Source organism: Arachis ipaensis, chromosome B3 (genome assembly GCF_059453495.1).
Source record: "Arachis ipaensis isolate K30076 ecotype BB chromosome B3, ASM5945349v1, whole genome shotgun sequence".
Lineage (NCBI taxonomy): Eukaryota > Viridiplantae > Streptophyta > Magnoliopsida > Fabales > Fabaceae > Arachis > Arachis ipaensis.
The window spans coordinates 142,266,877-142,284,173 of NC_142438.1; the positions used below are offsets into that span (position 1 = coordinate 142,266,877).

General features: G+C 29.2%; 1 long non-coding RNA gene across 1 annotated transcript; it reads right to left on the bottom strand.

Moving 5' to 3' along the window:
• Positions 1-1,082: 1,082 nt before the first annotated feature.
• On the bottom strand, positions 1,083-8,920 carry LOC148572653 (uncharacterized). The gene is made up of 3 exons (XR_015907265.1): positions 8,763-8,920; positions 8,611-8,665; positions 1,083-1,214 (listed from the first exon to the last, which is right to left on the bottom strand). It is a non-coding gene; the product is annotated as an uncharacterized LOC148572653 (long non-coding RNA).
• Between the last annotated feature and the right edge of the window lie 8,377 nt (positions 8,921-17,297).

A 17,297-nucleotide genomic window follows, 5' to 3' on the forward strand; every position in this document is an offset into this window, starting at 1 on the left:
TTTTAAAGATATCACAAATAAAAATAGACACATGCCCAAAATTATTGTCTTTCAGTATTTTACTTGAGGTACTGTATTTAAATTAATTATTATAAATTATAAATAATAATTTTTTCATTTAGATCTATGTTTTGATTATTACTATTATACTTTTTTTTTTTTACTCTTAGTAGCTATGATTTATATAAAAAATTACTTTATTTTTGGTAAAATTTAAAAATATATTAATCTTATATCAATAATATATTTACTTTTTAAACCTTCAGATAGAAAATAACAATAAAATTGATCCAAATTCAAGTAATAGATAGAACAGTAATAACATTAGTGGGTATAAATTATCATTTTTTAAAAGCTTTAATTCATAATTAGTAAATTTTTAATTATTTCTAATATAATATGTTACGTATATTTATAATACAGTGTATTATGATTGATAATTGTTCACTTAAAAAATTTATACTATTAATTTTATATTTGAATTTTTTTATTATGATACTATTTTAATGTACTCTAGATTTTTATTATGTATTTATAATTTTGATGAAAATTATTCTGAAAAGAAATATTAATCTTATTTCTTAATTTTTTTTGGTTCAGACAATATTAAATCATTTATATTAAAAGATTTAGATCATTCAAAAAATATTATTTATATGTTAATAATCTATTTTTTAGATATTCAAGTATTAAAATTAGTCTAAATAATATACTGAATGATGATAACATTGATTAGTTGTGTATATATATTTCATTAGTTTGTTAATTTTATCTTTTGAATTATTTTTTATTATGGTAACATTCTAATGTACTCTAATTTTTTATTGTGTATTTATAATTTAAAAATAATAATTCTTATAATAAATATTAAATTTATTTCTTAATTTTTTTTAGTTCTGACAATATTAAATAATTTATATTAAAATATTTAGATAACAGTATAGAATGAGAATCGAAGGTTCTCAGTATGGTAACAGTGCCCAGTAATGTAAGATATAAGATCCCGGGACGCCAGAGGCAATCCTAGAGTTTCATATCAACATAAGATTCAACTTAAGGCATAACTAAAATTTAAAACCATAACTTAAACCATAATGAAAAGGGGTAAACTAACTTAAGGGATTTCTAACTACCAGTTCACCGCTGTCCCACAGCCTTCACCAGCCTAACCGCCATGTGATCCCATCGCCACCGCCTTCCGATCCTCCTCAATCCTAGTAGAAAATACAAGTAATAACAATGCAAGTAAAGCACAAGTATAGCATGTATATCAAGAAAGTTAAGAAGCAATTAATCATGTTATTCAATTAGGCAAACAATTTCAAGTTGGCAAAGCAAACAAACAAATAGAAGATGCACATGATGAATGCCTGACCTATTAGCTGTGATATCACATTGTCGGTTCAACTGCCAACTCGACACATCTCCATGGATATGTCTCCTTTCGGTCTCATATTGGGAACCTCCGAGATATCATGCCCGGATCACGGTCCAGGATGTCAGTGCCTGCAGACTATAGTGATTCCGAAAGGATGCGAGCGGGATACTCTTGCCACGGACCTCACATCTCAACGTAAGCGGGATTAACCTACCGTCCTTATGCCGCCGACGCGACCTTGACAGGCGGGATTAACCTACCGTCCCTGCCAGGCGCATAGCGTCTTAACAATCTCAGTATAAAAGAGTAATTCAGTGATTTTCAGAAATCATTTTTCAGTATATCAGTGATCCATCATTCCATTCTGAGTACCAGACTCGTCTCAACCACCATCAATTCATAATTTTCACAATTCATAGTCAGTGATCATCAACACAATACTCCGCCTTCTCACTTAACCAAATCCATCCTCAGTACTCCAGAAACCTAAGTCTCCGTTTTCTAAATATTTTACAACAAAAATATCAAATTAAACTTACCCAAATCATCCCCCATATTTTGACACCTAAAAACAAGCTAAAGGATCTTAGATAAGTGTTACGAAAGTTTACAAACTTGCTGGGAAGGTAAAATAGACAAAAACAAGATTTTTAATTGAAAAACAGGGCAGCGTGCATACAAATAGGGTTGTGCTTACGCACGCATAGAAGGATTTTCAAGAAGTGTGCGTACGTAAAGAAGTGTGCGTACGCACAGAAGGTAAAAGTTTTCATTTTAAACACGCGCACAGATACGTGCGATCGCCCTGAATAGACTGCGACTCCTAGTGTGTGCGTGCGCACGAGGTTGTGCGTATGCACAACTTGCAAATTTCGCTGGGTGTGCGCGCGCACCAGAGTGTGCTAGCGCTCCTAACAGTAGGCACCTCCCTGTGTGTGCATGCACACAAGAGTGTCCGTACACACGTTTTCAAAATGTCATAGGGTGTGCGTGCGCATAAGGCTGTGCGTACGTACAAGTCAAAAATTGCCACTGATCAGAGCACGCGCACAGTAGTGTGCGTGCGCACACAAACCAGAAATCATAAATTCTACAACATCACAGAATTCAGATTTCTGACACAAACTTCCAACGATCGTATCTTCCTCTACAAAATTCATATTTTTAAAAAATCTATACCGTTTTAAAGCTCTTTAAATTATCTTTAATTTGATATGAAATCCATTCAATTTAAAAAACTGCAGCTCAAGATATGATCCGTCAAAGTTCACCAAAAATCCATTTTTACCAAAGTTCACTAATTTCTCAAATCCTTAAAATTCATAATCAAAACAAAATCAAAACCACACCAAACTCCAATTTACCTCAGAATTTACCCTTTTATGTCTTATTTTACCAATTTTACCAAGTTTCCATTCACATTACCTATTTCTCAACTCCAATGATCAATTGTATCACACAAACAATTTCTCACTCAACACAATCATCAATCACCATTATATCACTAACAATCATCATAATCAAACTCATTCAACTTCAATCTCAGAATTCAAATATCATTTATCAACTTCAACATCACAATTTATTAAAATATATTCAAATTCATCAAAGCATCGTACATTCTCCTTCAACAATCTCAACAACCATTTCAATCCAACCTATCTTATAGGTCACACTAGCTTAAGTGTCCAGAAATATTATATATTACATAGAAGAAACCGAAACCATACCTTAGCCGATTTTCAATATGCACAACACACCAAATTTGAACTCCAACTGTAACATCCTAACCTTTTGAATTAAGTCATTTTTTTAATAACTAATTAATTAGTTAAAATAGTAATGATTTAAGATTTGAATTTAAAATTTAAACATATGAAAGCACTAGTGGTAGTAAATCTCTAACCGACAGTAAACAACCTTTTAAAACATAGTCATAACTAATTCTACATTTATTAGATTTGAATGATATTTTGTTATATGAAAAGATAAGAATACTAGCTCTATTCCTTAAGTTCAGTATAAAATCACATTCAAATTAAATTAGGTAGATAAATCAGTTACGAGTTCAGAGTAGAAAATCGCGCTCTTATCAGCCAGCCTGATATACTAACAGTATTTCAGAAATATCTCAAGCTATGGTTATCCGATTGACTTTGTTTAAGATTTTTTTTAAAGATAATTCAATTCTCTATAAATTTGTCTCTAATAGCTATTTCCAAATTCCAAACGTAAAAAAAGTTATAGGGCTCACAAAGTGACGATCCAAATTGAAGATTTCACGTAAATGCCTCATAACATAATCTGCACATACTTGAGAGCTATTTGATCCTTCCTTTCTCATTCTATTCCCTTTTTCTATATAAAATATTCTAGTATATATAAAGTATAGCCCTGAAACAAGTCTCTCTTCACTAACAAACCGCATCTATTTGCATCGGAATACCTAGCGGAACTTTACTTGAGGTAGGGGGTTTTGTGCTAATTTTTATATGTCATGTTTTAAATGTTTTTGAACATAGATGTTAGCTTTGCATGTCATGGTATAATGTTTCTTTTCTTCATACGCATTATGCATTATAATAACAATCTTATGTGCATTAAAGAACTGAGAGAATGATCCTTCGGTAAGGGAAGGTGACCCCCAAAGACAAGATATCGATATGATCCTTCGGTAAGGGAAGGTGATCGATCGAGATGATCCTTCGGTAAGAGAAGGTGATCGCCAAAACGTTTGGGATAAGAACCTTCGGTAAGGGAAGGGGACTATCCCATCAATTTTATATAATAATATATCTTTGTTGACGTGACTTCCTTCTTGTGTATGTCTAAATAACCTTGATTGTAAATTGAACTGAGGGAATGATCCTTCGATAAGGGAAGGTGACCCCTAAAGACAAGATATCGATGTGATCCTTCGGTAAGGGAAGGTGATCGATTGAGATGATCCTTCGGTAAGGGAAGGTGATCGCCAAAATGTTTGGGATAAGAACCTTCGGTAAGGGAAGGAGACTCCCACCTTTTATACCGGTTTGAACTCAATACCTTCCATAAAATCCACGAGAAAAAGTAATGAAAAGTGCAATGAAAAGAGTGATCATGATTGTTCTTCTTTTATCTTTTTTTTTTATTTATGATTATGTTTATTATTGCATTCAAATATCCTTCTTTTTTCAAAGTTCCTTTTTGTATGATGTATGATATTGTTTAAGATCTTTATTTTATTCAGATCTATTCTGTTTGACTTATCTATGACAATGTTACTATTCTTCTCTTATTTATTATTTATTTCGTCTTGCTTTATGGCCTATGAGAACATCATACCAAGGTTTATGAGTTACCTTTATATGTTTTAACGCTATAGGCATTTTGTATGCATTACACATGTTATAACATAAGTAAATGAGAAGCATCTAAAAGTCACACCACTCCGACTAATCAAGACTTTTGAAAATAATAATTGAACAACATTGCATCATCACTGTTTTTATTTTAAAACTCGGAGTGGCTGTGGATGGATACGATGACACCATATAGATAAACTATTGAGAAACTTTTGTTTCTCACCCCTCTCTCCGTACCATCTTCAGGAACGATACAGTACGAGGCAATACAATTGAGGTGAAAAGACAGGTGCACTAGTGGGAGCAAGCTATCGAGGACGTAGATACAAAACATTAAACGTTTACCTTAAGAAGGAAGAATATGCGATTGTTTTAGCCATAGTTAAACAAATTAAGAGAATTAGGATTTCCTATGTGTCTTGTTTTATCCTTATTGACTGATTACAATTGTAACTATTATGTTTCCTTTTTTATTTGGTATGAGTAAAGCTTGTCATTGTTGTGCCTTCATAGTTTAGCACACCGATTTTTCATGTTCAAATCCACTTATATTTTTCAACTAGTAACCATTATAATAAAAACTAATTATTCAATATTTTTATATATAAATTATTTTATATGAATATTTCATATTTGTTTTAAAAAGAAATAAAATTTCACAAGGTTTTGAAAATTACCTACTAAATATAATCCAGATAAAGTTAATCTCATTTTAAAAGCATCAGGGTGTTACAATTTTGGTATCAGAGCCATTTGATCCCATAGGGCCATATTCTATGTTTGTTAGATTAAATTATTATCATTTAGTTATAATTAGTGTTATACAATGAAATATTTTCTATGTGATATGTAATCATCTAATAGTCAAAGTTAATGTGCCCCTAAAAGTTTTTTTTTGAGCCTTATTGCCATAACTATTTGATCAAAATGTGCATGTGTTAAAGGTCAAAATATGGATTGCCTAAGAACACCCTACTCATACTTAAAGACATAGAAAAATGCACATGAGACATTCTCAAAAAAATATATATATTTAAAAAAATAGTAGGAAATTATGTTTTATTACCTTTTTATATATGTTTGGCATGCGTCATGCTCTATTCTATTATTTATCATCTATGTTGTTGTCGTATGATGTCCTGTTATCTTTATAGCATTATTCCTTTCTTTCCTTCTTTTACATGCATACAATATGTTTATCATACAAGTTTTCATATGCAAATTCGTTTTTTTTTTAAGGTCTTTTTACCGAGAGTACATGCATGTCTTTGTATTTTCTTGATTGAACTTACTTATGTTGGAACTATCATATATGATATATTCCTATAGAAAGAAAATGTAGATAAAATCTACTAGAATAAGTAAGGTTGAATTAGTATCTTCTTAGGAGACATGAATTTTGAGGACAAAATTCTTTTTTAAGGGGGTGAGAATGTAACATCCCAACTTTTTTGAATTAAGTCATTTTTTTAATAACTAATTAATTAATTAAAATAGTAATAATTTAAGATTTGAATTTAAAATTTAAACATATGAAAGCACTAGTGGTAGTAAATCTCTAACCGACAGTAAACAACCTTTTAAAACATAGTCATAACTAATTCTACATTTATTAGATTTGAATGATATTTTGTTATATGAAAAGATAAGAATACTATCTCTATTCCTTAAGTTCAGTATAAAATCACATTCAAATTAAATTAGGTAGATAAATCGGTTACGAGTTTAGAGTAGAAAATCGTGCTCTTATTAGCCAGCTTAATATACTAACAGTATTTCAGAAATATCTCAAGCTGTGGTTATCCGATTGACTTTGTTTAAAATTCGTTTTAAAGATAATTCAATTATCTATAAATTTGTCTCTAATAGCTATTTCCAAATTCCAAACGTAGAAAAAGTTATAAGGCTTCCAAAGTGACGATCCAGATTGAAGATTTCACCTAAATGCATCATAACATAATCTGCACATACCTGAGAGCTATTTGATCCTTCCTTTCTCATTATATTCCCTTTTTCTATACAAAACATTCTAGTATACATAAAGTCTAGCCCTGAAACAAGTCTCTCTTCACTAACAAACCGAATCTATTTGCATCAGAATACCTAGCGGAACTTTACTCGAGGTAGGGGGTTTTGTGCTAATTTTTATATGTCATGTTTTAAATGTTTTCGAGCATAGATGTTAGCTTTGCATGTCATGGTATAATGTTTCTTTTCTTCATACGCATTATGCATTATAATAACAATCTTATGTGCATTAAAGAACTTAGGGAATGATCCTTCGGTAAGGGAAGGTGACCCCCAAAGATAAGATATCGATATGATCATTCGGTAAGGGAAGGTGATCGATCGAGATGATTTTTTGGTAAGGGAAGGTGATCGCCAAAACGTTTGGGATAAGAACCTTCGGTAAGGGAAGGGGACTATCCCATCAATTTTATATAATAATATATCTTTGTTGACGTGACTTCCTTCTTGTGTATGTCTAAATAACCTTGATTGTAAATTGAACTGAGGGAATGATCCTTCGGTAAGGGAAGGTGACCCCCAAAGACAAGATATCGATGTGATCCTTCGGTAAGGGAAGGTGATCAATCGAGATGATCCTTCGATAAGGGAAGGTGATCGCCAAAACATTTGGGATAAGAACCTTCGGTAAGGGAAGAGGACTCCCACCTTTTATACCGGTTTGAGCTCAATACCTTCCATAAAAGCCACGAGAAAAAGTAATGAAAAGTGCAATGAAAAGAGTGATCATGATTGTTCTTCTTTTATCTTTTTTTTTATTATTTATGATTATGTTTATTATTGCATTCAAAGATCCTTCTTTTTTCAAAGTTCCTTTTTGTATGATGTATGATATTGTTTAAGATCTTTATTTTATTCAGATCTATTCTGTTTAACTTATCTATGACAATGTTACTATTCTTCTCTTATTTATTATTTATTTCGTCTTGCTTTATGGCTTATGAGAACATCATACTAAGGTTTATGAGTTACCTTTATATGTTTTAACGCTATAGACATTTTGTATGCATTACACATGTTATAACATAAATAAATGAGAAGCATCTAAAAGTCACACCACTCCGACTAATCAAGACTTTTGAATAATTGAACAACATTGCATCATCACTGTTTTTATTTTAAAACTCGGAGTGACTGGGGATGGATACGATGACACCATATAGATAAACTACTGAGAAACTTTTATTTCTCACCCCTCTCTCCGTACCATCTTCAGGAACGATGCAGTACGAGGCAATACAGTTGAGGTGAAAAGACAGGTGCACTAGTGGGAGCAAGCTATCGAGGACGTAGATACAAAACATTAAAAGTTTACCTTAAGAAGGAAGAATATGCGATTGTTTTAGCCATAGTTAAACAAATTAAGAGAATTAGGATTTTCTATGTGTCTTGTTTTATCCTTATTGACTGATTGCAATTGTAACTATTATGTTTCCTTTTTTATTTGGTATGAGTAAAACTTGTCATTGTTGTGCCTTCATAGTTTAGCACACCGATTTTTCATGTTAATATTTTCAAATCCACTTATATTTTTCAACTAGTAACCATTATAATAAAAACTAATTATTTAATATTTTTATATATAAATTATTTTATATGAATATTTCATATTTGTTTTAAAAAGAAACAAAATTTCACAAGGTTTTGAATATCACCTACTAAATATAATTCAGATAAAGTTAATCTCATTTTAAAAGCATCAGGGTGTTACACCAACAAGCTTCAACTCACCAAAAGCCACCAATTCAAGAATCAATGCTCTAATAATCACAATTCCAAGCTAGACATACATAGTTTATCATAAATCAATACCTAGGGTTCCTAATTACACAAACACACAAGGGATAAGAGCAAGTTTACCTTATCCATAGTTGATTAGGATAAAACTCACTAAGTACCCGGTGCTAGATTATACCTAAATGATCAAAATCACAAGAACCACTCATACACCATACCCAGATTCGAATATGTTATAGAAAGAAGAACTGGGCAAGAAATTGAAATTTTCTTACCACTTTGTTAGGATAAAATCGAAGAGCTTGACGAGAGTTTCGTGTGACAACTGACGGCACGTGAATCGGAGCTCCGGAGAGTGAGATATGGCTCTAAGAAGAAGATAATGAATAGTAAATTTTGGAATCCTTGCTCTCTTCTCTCTCAACTCACATTGCTGCTGCTGTAGTGGGGAGAAAGAGACTCAATTGTCACTTAAGTGGCTTTAAATATGTTGGGCTTGGGTCCAACTTGGGCCCGATCCAATCCGTTAGCATCTTTGGCCCGTTTGACCCATTTTCGGGTCAAACCTTTAAAATTAGTGTCCGATTTTTAATTCTAAATATTTTTCTAAGGTTTTCTACTGGTTTTAATTATTCTCACACAGTACCAGACCGATTTAAGCCAGTACTGCCGATTCATTTACCGGTACGTATTTTTACGCAATTTTCCGAAAAAAATTATATTTTTCAACTCAGAAAAATCTATTGAGTTCAAAGATAATATTTATATTTTTTAATTAATATTCTAAAATTTTGGACCTATTCTGAATAATTAAATTATTATTATTTTACGTTAATTAATCGATTAGTTAATTCGCGGTTCTTACACCTTAATTTTTGCTCCACATAGCAAGCCTAGTTCTTAGTTTTGCAAAAGAAACCAAGCTCGGGGAAGTGAGATTTGGACATCCCTTTCAAGAAAATTTTATAATTTTAGAAAGTAACAACTTAAGTAAATAAGTGTATTTAAAAATTTTTTGTAACGACACCTAAACAAATAATTTTTAAACTCAATATATGAGCACAATGTCAACATAAGAACTCTCTATTTGTATTACTATAAAGATAAAGATATAATTAAATAATATATATAATTACAATAATAATTATCACTGTATAAATAAAAAAAACATAAAAATATATAAAATTATAAATTAAAATTTTAGTCACATATATTCATTTTGTCATTATTCATTCATATACATATTTGAATATTACATACTAAATTTTATAATCTAGGTTAGATTATAAAAACAAGAATATCTTATCCAATTCTTGAATTGTGCTATGAGTGTTTGTTAGTTTGTGTAATTGATTTTCCTCTCATAGCCGTTAGCCTTTATTCATCTATGACTATATATGTGTACATTCATACATTGTAACATAAGTAAATAAGGTTTTACTTCCTCATTAGTTTCTAATGCAATTCAGTTTCTCTACTTTCAAGCAACTACATTTTCTATATCTCTCCCTCTTACAATCTAAACCAAAATAATAATAATAATAATACATTTGAAAAAGATGAATATAAATGGAGTGTGTATAGATCTTCAAAACTTGCAAATAAAAATAAAGAATTCTGGATTAGATAAAATAAAATAGACAGAGATAGATAATGTCAAAATAATAATAATAAAAATACATTTGAGAAAATAAAAAAATGGATAAAGATCTCAAAACTCGTAAATAAATATAAGACGAATTATGGATAAGATAAAGTAAAATAGGCAGAGATAGATAATGTCAAAATCTATAACAATATATAATGGCAATACATGGGTTTGGTGTCTAAAATTTTTTTTCAGTATTACCCTTTCTAATCAACTTCTCCACTTAATGTCAGTTATCTCTGAAAAACTTTCATTACTCTACTTGGCCACTTGACGTAATTTTCACCTGTCACCTCTTACCCATTTTTCTCTTCTCATTTCATCTCTTATTAATATTATTGAATACATTAATAAATTTTAAAAATACATTAGACTCATGCCAATAATAGATTTACTTTTAAATATTCAGATATTCATAATAATAATAAAATTGGTCCAATTTAAGTAATAGATAGAACGGTAATAATATTAGTGGGTATAAATTATCATTTTTTAAAAGCTTTAATTCATACTTAGTAAACTTTTAATTATTTCTAATATACTATGTTACATATATCTATAATACAGTGTATAATGGTTGTTAATTGTTCACTTAAAAAATTTACACTATTAATTTAATATTTGAATTTTTTTTATTATGGTACTATTTTAATGTATTCAAAATTTTTATTATGTATTTATAATTTTGATAAAAATCATTCTTAAAATAAATATTAATCTTATTTTTTAATTTTTTTTTCAGACAATATTAAATCATTTATATTAAAAAATTTACGAAATTCAAAAAATATTATTTATATGTTAAAAATCTGTTTTTAGATATTCAAGTATTAGAATTTGTCCAAATAATATTATGAATGATGATAACATTGGTTAGTTGTGTATATATATTCCATTAGTTTGTTAATTTTATTTTTTGAATTATTTTTTATTATGGTACTATTTTAATGTACTCTAATTTTTTATTGTGTATTTATAATTTTAAAAATAATCATTAGAAGAAATATTAATTTTATCTCTTAAATTTTTTAGCTTTGATAATATTAAATAATTTATATTAAAATATTTAGATAATTCCAAAACTATTATTTATACTATAACATAATAACAATATACAAAGAAAATATGGGAGTTTAATGTTCAATTTTTTTTATTCAGTGAGTTCTGCTTGACAGTTGTTGTATAAAATATTTATTTAAAAATATTGATAATTTTTTATTTAATTTATACGGTAAATAATAATGTTTTATGTAATTTTATTTTATTTAATATCAAATAAATTTAGATTTAAATTTTTTTTATTCTTTTCGAATTGAAATAGTCCCATGGCATGATTGACAACTTTAATTTCTATTATAATAACTATTTTTTCTATTATTTTCTATTTACTATTTTTTTATTTTTGTCATAATAACTATTTTTTTATCTATACCAATATATAATCTATACCAATATATAATGGGATAAAAAAGTTTGGTATCCAATTCCTTCTCCCTATTTTACCCCTATTTCTTTTTTATTTTTGTTACATACTAAATTCAATATAACAAATTGTTACCACGTCTTCAATTTTTTATTTTTTTATAAAAAAAAATTTATGTCACGACAGAGTATTAAATTAATTCATTTTCAACCCACGACATATTTTAAAACTGATTTACTTTTCACTTTTAATTTTGGTCTTGCAAACCTTTTTTTTTTTTTTCTGCATCTTGCTATCTTTCTGACAAATAGAAATGGAAACTTCACAAAATCAACAATCACGTCAATGTCAACCCACTTGAACATAATATGCTAGGCGAAGAAGACAACATGATCGAAGAACAAAGACAGCAACACCTAGCTAGAAGACGTGCAACTTATTGGGAGATGATTCGACAAGGAAAACAAGTTGCCATATCAACTGACTCCAATTCCAACTTCAATGCCAAACGCAGGTAGAGGTACTCGATTAACTACAAACATAGGAGTAACCCAATTGACTACAATTAGACAAATGACCAGAGCTACCACCCATCATCAATTTGACACAGGTAACACGATAACTAATTTTCTTTGTTATGAATTCAATTAGTTTTTAATAATTATATTTTACTTTTGAAACATACAGTAATGGAAGCGCATGACAATGGAACAGGCACAAGTAACAGAAATCTATAACAATATATAATGTGGATACGGAGTTCTCGTATTCAAATTTACTTTCTAATGTTGCCCTTAATGATAGAGATTCTCCCATACGTCAGTTACTTTAAATAAAAGAACTTTCACCGTTAACAGCAACACATGTTCTTCTATCTTATTTTTATTCTGTATTTCACTAATAGTTGTAGGAACCGTAACCTCTTCTTCAATTCTCTGTTCCAATAATTTATCCATTTAATTAATTTTATCCGTTTTCAATTTTTCTTACTTCTCTTTCCAAATCTGAATGTGCTTCTCTGTATGTAACAATTATTTGGATTAGTTTTTGTAATTTTCTGAACTAGATAATGACTATGCCAAATGTTGATTTTCGACGCCATGTATGAAAGGAGGAAAAAAATAATTAGGGATGATAAATAATTTTTTATGGATCTTATCATTTTATTTTGGGTATATTCTTTATGTGAGTACTTTATACCAAGTTTGATCTTATTATTCAATTTTTAGTGCTTTTCCTCTCACCATTAGGTGCACTCTTCTATATTATATAGTGATTGTATCGCCTCCATCTTTTTCTCGCTTTCATTTACTACAATTGCAAATTTTATACCATTTTACTGCGGATATTAATTTCACGCATAACTTTCACCTTCATTCTCCTTTCTCTTCAGTTTACTTACCAAACTGTATTCATTGTTATATATTTTTAATCCGTCTTTCATATACAAAGTTTTCTCTCATCAATTTAATTTAAAAAAAATGATTATTTTTTTATCTGATATTTATTTTTTAATTTTTTTGACATGTATATACCTATCAATAATGAACTGAAGAACTCTCATAAATTATTTTGTTAACTCATTCTTATATATTTTTAATCTGCCTTTCACATACAAAGTGATGAACAAAAATGAGAGCGGCCATAATGGTATTATAGTAATTGATTGTGGTTGTGATTAATAGAAGAAGAAAACAAAAAAAAAATAAAACAAAACAACATAATAGTGACGGTGAGACGATAATAGTTATCCATGTAAAAAGAATGATAAGAAAAAATGATAGTGTATAATATGATGAGATGATATAATCAAAATAAAAATTAATAATTTTAAAATAATAATAAAATTAAAAATAATTAAAAATGTTTAATATAAGATTAAAAAAATATTTTTTTATCAATTCGAATTATACATAAAGATAAAGAGTGTTTTGAATATAAATTTTTAAATTTGCTTTAAATTAAATAAGATTGAGAAAATAAATAAATTTAATATGTAAATAACTAATTTGTAAACCTTTATCTTAATTTTAGTATACATAATAATAATATAACTTTTTACCTTTTTAATTTAAATTTAATTATTTTATATTTTTTACATATCTTAAATAATTTAAAATATTTTATTTTTTTATAATTAATTTTTATTTATTGATATCCAATTTATAATTTTAAAAATAAAAAAATAAAAATATTTTTTTAACTCAATAAAAAGCGGCTGAACAGACACTTTCAGCTGCTTTTTTATTATTTTTAAGAAATTAATTTTATTTTTTTGTTAATATATCATTCATTCTTCAAATTTATTAGATAAGTATTTTTTATTTTAATGTTGATGTGACTTTATTTATATCATATTTTATTAAAATTAAAATTACTATAAACCAAAATATAATTCAAAAAATAATGATAATAACATTATTCTGATTCAAAAAGAGTATATATAAACCAAAATACATGTTAGTTATTTACAAAAGATAATTTTTACTTAAATGTTACATAAAAGTACTATTATTTTAATATTAAATTGAAAAAAATATATTTTTTATCTATTAGAATTATAGATGGAGATAAAAAATATTTTAGATATAAATTTTTAAATTTGCTTCTAATTAAATAGGATTGAAAAAATAAATAAATTTAATAATATTTATAAATAATTAATCTTTAAATAATATCAATAAATTTTTATATTAATTTTATTACACATAATAGCACATCAATATTTTTTTAATCTTATTTTTTAATTTAAATTTGTTTTTTTAATATTTTACATATTAAATAATTTAAGATATTTTATTTTTTTATAATTTATTTTTAATTATTATTAAATTTATAATTTTTAAGATAAAAATAAAAAATTAATTTCTTAAACTCAATAGAAAAGCGGCTCAACAGGCACGATATTGCCTGATGAGCCGCTAGTAATAATAATGAAAATACATTTGAGAAAGATGGATAAGAATGGAATAGGTATAGATCTTTAAAATTCGCAAAGAGAAATAAGACGAGTTCTGGATAAGATAAAATAAAGTGGGCATAATCGAATAATGTCAAAATAATAATAATAAAGATATATTTGAGAAAGATGGATAAGGATGGAATAAGTATAGATTTTCAAAATTCTAAAATAAGAATAAGATGAGTTTTGGATAAAGTAAAGTAAAATAGATAGAAACAGATAGTGTTAAAATCCTAAATAAGAATATGAATAAAATGTATATAGATCTTCAAAATTCGCAAATACAAATAAAACGAGTTTTAGATAAGATAAAATAAAATAATCAGAGTAAGATAGTGTCAAAAATAATAAAAAAAATATGTTTGAAAAAGATGAATAAAGATAATATGGGTATAGATCTTTAAAATTCACAAATAAAAAAGATAAATAAAGACGATGGAATGGATATAGATCTTTAAAATTCGTAAATAAAAATAAGACGAATTATGAATAAGATAAAGTAAAATAGATAAAGATAGATAATGTCAAAATAATAATAATAAAATATATTTTAAAAAATGGATAAAAATAGAAGGAGTATAGATTTTCAAAACTCGCATATAAGAATAAGATGAATTCTAAATAAAATAAAGTAAAATAGAGCGAGATAAATAGTGTCAAAGTTCTAAATCCTTTAAATTGACTAGTCCCTTGATTAATTGCGAACCGTAAATGAATATGTATAAAGAAATTTTTAAGAAATATCACATATATTAATTGAATTTTTGTCACATAGTATATATTAAATTTACAATTAAAATGGACAACCTTTTTCGGGTTCAATATTTTTCTTTAATATTTCGATATATTTGTTATTTTTTGTATTTTAATAATGTGTGTGTGACATTTATTAAACTTTTAAAATTTTACCTTTCACACAGTTAAAACATATACAATAAGAAATCAAAATGTTATCACAAAAAACAAAATTATTAAATACAATTATTCTGGTCAATAATCTTACCAGCAACACTTAATTTTGGTCTCTTAGTTCGTGCGCAATCATTTAAAAGAAAGTATTATATATAAATCGGAGGAATAATAATTATTTCCCTTATTTTCTTTAGTCAAATGATACCATTAAAGTAGTTTAATCATGAAACAACCTAAAAGATAAAATATACTTGATTTAATACCTATAAAACAAAAATAAATTTTTTCTATAAAAATTTCCCTTTTTCCTGGTATGTGACCAGCATTCGGGGATGGATATTGATTCGTCCTGGTACAGGGTGGCCGAGTTTAGCGATTCCGAGCAAGCGTCTGTCGGAGAGGGAGAGCTATACGTCGGCCTGGAACGAACACCGCGGCGGGAATACCTGCACAAGATACTCCGACGCTCAAGTCAGTAATGATTCTCAATGAGAGAGTTAAGAGTAAAGAGTAGAAGAATGAGAGTGGTAGAACCTGAGACCTAGCTGATTATTTTGACTAGGTTTTATAGAAGTTGTTATCTGCCCGTTAGTGGATAGGTCCTAGTTTATAGGTTGGTTGGGATATTCTGTTTTGGTGCTACAAACTAGTTGAGCACGTTTCCTATTCTTAGCTGAGTGATGCTGTTTCGGTCCAGATTACGTGCCGGGATTTTCGGACGGCTGATGCGGGGCCGAGTTTTATGACGCACGTGTCTTTTTATTCGAATGGAGGAGGCCGAGCTTATCTGCTTCTGTTCCGAGCTTGTTTAACGTGACGTCGGCCTCTGATATTTGTGTGCCGAGTATTTCGGGGCGACCGAGGATGTGGGGGACGCATCATAGCCCCCAAGCTTGCCTTGATTTGGGACAAGACTAAGGCGAGCTTTCGGACCAAAGATTTCGTAATCCTCGGTTGCCGAGTTTTGTTTATTGCGTATGGTCTTGGTAGCCCCCAAGCTCGGCTTGGTTTTGTCTGGAAAATCAGAGTGTTATGAGTGGCTTCGTTTTTCGCGCCAGTGTGAAATGATTGATGTGAAGGAAACCGCTCCGCTTCTCTAGGTACCCCTGTCCGTTGGTTTGTGTAGTGGTTTTAATGCTTCCCTCTTTTTTGCCAATCTGAACTTAATGCACAGAGCATAGCAACCGTTTCTTTTGTGGGTCTTTATGTGATGTTGCGTTTTTCTTTCTCTTTGCAACTGCTGTAATCTGGGATAGAGGGTTTTTTCTTCTTCTTGTCTGAGAAATGAGCAAGCAAGGTCAGTGTTAATTCTTTTCGTCTTCATCTACTTGCTTTTTTTCTTCTTTGTCTTCGATGAAGAGCCGTAATGTGGGAGCTTCGTACGAGTGGGTTGATGTTAGGGTGAGAGAGCGCAAATCCCAGTTTGATGATGAGGATTCTGTGAAACTATTAGGGTCCGGTGTCTGGGTTAGGCCTGGTAGTGATATTAGGATTGAGTTGTTGCCGTGTGGGGAGGAGGATCGCGTCTGTGACCGGTTAGATGACTGGTCCTATTTTTACATGTATAGTTGTCTTTTTACAGAGCTGGGGGTAAGACTTCCCTTTACCGATTTCGAGTGTGGTGTTTTGTACTGGTTGAACTGTGCCCCCACCCAATTACATCCTAACTCCTGGGGTTTTGTTCGAGCTTTTGAGGTCTTGATGGAGCTGTTAGAGTGTCCGCCGTCCCTTAGGTTGTTTTTCTCTTTGTTTCAAGCAAAGGGTGTGAATAGGGGTTTGTGGGTTAACCTTAGTAGCTATCCTCGTCGGGCGGTATTCGGATTATACAAGTCTTCGTTTAAAGACTTTAAGTCAATGTTTGTTAA